Below are 3,964 nucleotides of genomic sequence, written 5' to 3'. Positions count from 1 at the left end.
ATTGTGTTGGTTCCACAGTTTGGCTATTGTGAATTGTACTGCTATGAACATTGATGTTGCTGCATCACTGTAGAATGCTATTTTTAAATCCTTTGGGTATAGACCAAGGAGTGGGATACCTGGGTCAAAAGGTGGCTTCATTTTCTATGGAATCTCCATACTGCTTTCCATATTGGCTGCACCAATTTGCAGTCCCATCAGCAGTGTATGAGTGTACCTTTTTCCCCACATCCTCACCAACACTTATTGTTGTTTGTATGCATAATAGCTGCCATTCTGACTGGAGTGAGGTGAATCTTAGAGTGGTTTTGATTTGCATTTCTCTAATTGCTAGTAATGATGAACATTTTTTCATGTATTTGTTGACTGACTGTACATCATCTTTTGAGAAGTGTCTCTTCAGGTACTTGGCCCATTTATTGTTGGGTTATTTTTTTTTTTATGTTTAGCTTTTTGAGCTCTTTATATACCCTAGTGATTAGTGCTTTATCTTTATATACCCTAGTGATTAGTGCTCTATCTGATGTGTGAGAGGTAATGATTTACTCCCAAGATGTAGGCTCTCTGTTCACCTCACAGATTGTTTCTTTTGCTGAAAAGAAGCTTTCTTAGTTTGAGTCCATCCCATTTATTGATTCTTGATTTTAATTCTTGTGCCACAGTAGTCTTATTAAGGAAGTTGGGGCCTAATCCCACATGATGGAGATTAGGCCCTACTTTATCTTCTATTAAACACAGAGTTTCTGGTTGTATTTTTAAGTCCTTGATCCATTTTGAGTTGAGTTTTGTTTATGGTGAGAGATAGGGTTTGAATTTCATTATGTTGCATATGGGTTTCCAGTTTTCCAGCACCATTTGTTGAAGAGGCTATCTTTTCTTGGTACCTTTGTCTAAAAGAAGATAATTGTAGTTTTGTGGGTTAGTCTCTGTGTCCTCTATTCTGTACCATTGGTCTACCAGTCTGTTTTGGTGCCAATACCATGCTGTTTTTGTTACTATTGATCTTTAATTTAAGGACTGATGTAGTGATGCCATCTGCTTCACTCTTGCTGCTAAGGATTGCTTTAGCTATTCTGGGTTTCTTATTTTTCCAGCTGAATTTCATGATTGCTTTTTCTATTTCTATGAGGATGTCATTGGAATTTTGATCAGAATTGCACTAAATCTGTATAGTGCTTTTGGAAGTATGGTCATTTTGATGATATTAATTCTGCTTATCCAAGAGCAAGGTAGATCTTTCCATCTTCTGAGGTCTTCTTTGATTTCTCTTTTATTAGGGTTCTGTAATTTTCATTATATACATCTTTCACCTCTTTTGTTAAGTTTATTCCCAAGTATTTGATTTTTTTTTTTTGAGGCTATTGTGAATGGGGTAGTTTTCCTCATTTCCCTTTCTGAGGATTTGTCACCGATATACAGAAACGCCTTTGATTTATGGGTGTTGATTTTATATCCTGCTATTTTGCTGAATTCATTTACTAGTTCTACAAGTTTTCTGGTGGAATTTTTAGGATCTTCCAGGTATCGAATCATATCAACAAATAGTGCAAATTTGAGTTCTTCTTTGCATATATATATATATATATATATATATACTCAAATTTAAATAATTAAAGGGATATATATATATCCCTTTAATTTCTTTCATCTGTCTAATTGCTTTGGCCAGTGTTTCAAGAACTATGTTGAATAGAAGTGGTGAAAGAGGGCATCTCTGTCTTGTCCCAGCTTTTAGAGGGAATGCCTTCAGTTTTTCTCCATTTAGAATGATGTTGGCCTAGGCTTAGCATACATAGCCTTTATGATGTTGAGACATGTTCCTGTTATCCCTAGTTTTTATAGTGTTTTGAACATAAAGGGGTGCTGTATTTTGTCAAATGCTTTTTCTGCATCTATTGAGATGATCATACGATTCTTTAATTCTACTGATGTGATGAATTACATTTATTGATTTCCATATGTTGAACCAACCTTGCATCCTTGGGATGAATCCTACTTTATCATGATCTTTTTGATATGTTTTTGTATTTGTTTTTCCAGAATTTTATTGAGAATTTTAGCATCTATGTTCATTAGAGATATTGGTGTGAAGTTTTCTTTTTTTGATGTGTCTTTGTCTGGGTTTGGAATTAGAGTGATATTGGCCTCATAGAATGAGTTTGGAAGTGCTGCCTCTTATTCTATTTCCTGAAATAAATTGGAGAGTATTGGTATTAGTTCTTCTTTAAAGGTCGTGTAGAACTCGACTGTGCATCCGTCCAGTCCTGGGAATTTCTTCGTTGATAGACTTTTGATGACATCTGCTATTTCAACACTTGAAATTGATCTGTTTAAATTGTGTATATCATCCTGATTCAATTTGGACAAATTATATGACTCTAGAAATTTTCTATATTCTCTATTTTATTGGAGTACAGGTTTTCAAAAGAATTTCTAATTATCTTCTGTATTCTGTAGTGTCTGTTGTGATATTTCCTTTTTCATCACATATGTTAGTGATTTGAGTTTTCTCTCCACTTCTCTGTTAGCATGGCTAAGGGTCTGTCAATTTTATTTATTTTTTCAAAGAACCAACTTTTTGTTCTGTCAATTTTTTCAATTGTTTCTTTTGTTTCGATTTTATTGATTTCGGCTCTGATTTTAATTATTTCCTGTCTTTTACTGCTTTTGGTGTTGATTTGTACTTTTTCTAGGGTTTTGCGATATATAATGTTAAGTCATTTATTTGTTGACTTTTTCTTTTTTTAAGGAATGAACTCCATGCAATGAACTTTCCTCTTAGAACTGCTTTCATAGTGTCCCAGAGATTTCAATATGATATATCTGTGTTCTCATTCACTCTAAAAACTTTTAAATCTCCTCCTTGATGTCTTCTGTAACCCATTGTTCATTCAGTAGCATAGTATTCAGTCTCTAGGTGTTGGAGTGGATTTTTATTTATTATTTTATCATTGATTTCTAATTTCATTCCTTTATGATCTGATATAATGTAGGATAGTATCTCTACTTTTTTATATTTGCTGAGAGGTGCTTTGCGGCATAGTATATGATCTATTTTAGAGAAGGATCCATGTGCTGCTGAGAAGAAAGTATATTCTCTCATTGAAAGTTGAAATATTCTATATATGTCAGTTAAGTTTAAGTTATTGATTGCATTATTGAGTTCTATAGTTTTGTTCAGTTTTTGTTTGGAAGATCTATCTAGTGATGAAAGAGGTGTGTTAAAGTTACCCTAAATTATTGTGTTGTGGTCTATTTGACTTTTGAACTTGAGAAGAGTTTATCTGATGAAAATAGCTTCTCCATAGTTTGGGGCATATATATTTATAATTGTTAAGTCTTTTTTAGTGTATGGTTCCCTTGAGTGTCCTTCTTTATCCTTTTTGATTGACTTTAATTTGAAGTCTAGCTTATTTGATATGATGACAGAAACCCCTGCTTGCTTCCACAGTCCATGTGAGTTGTATGATTTTTCCCAACCCTTCACCTCCAGTCTGTGGATGTCTTTTTTCTATTAGATGTATCTCTTGGAGGCAGCATATTGTTAGTTTTTTTTTTCTTTTTTGTTAATCCAATCTGCTAGTCTATGTCTTTGATTGGTGAGTTTAGGCCATTAACATTCAAGGTTATTATTGAGACATCATTTGTATTCCTACCACTTTTGTTTATTTTTGGTACTTAATGTGAGTTGATGTTTCATCTGATTAGATTTTGCTTTAGTGTAATCCCTCACTCTACTGATTTGCATCATTGTTTTTCATTTCTTCTTTTTGGAATATTTTGCTGAGGATGTTCTGTAGTTTAGGCTTTCTAGTTGTAAATTCTTTTAACTTTTGTTTATCACGGAAGATTTTTATTTCATCCTCCAATCTAAAGCTTAGTTTTTCTGGATATAATATTCTTGGTTGGCATCCATTTTATTTAAGAGCTTGGTATATGTTATTCCATGATCTCCTGGTTTTGA

This window comes from Urocitellus parryii, chromosome 10, assembly GCF_045843805.1.
Source record: "Urocitellus parryii isolate mUroPar1 chromosome 10, mUroPar1.hap1, whole genome shotgun sequence".
In the NCBI taxonomy this organism is placed as follows: domain Eukaryota; kingdom Metazoa; phylum Chordata; class Mammalia; order Rodentia; family Sciuridae; genus Urocitellus; species Urocitellus parryii.
This window is presented reverse-complemented; position numbering follows the sequence as displayed.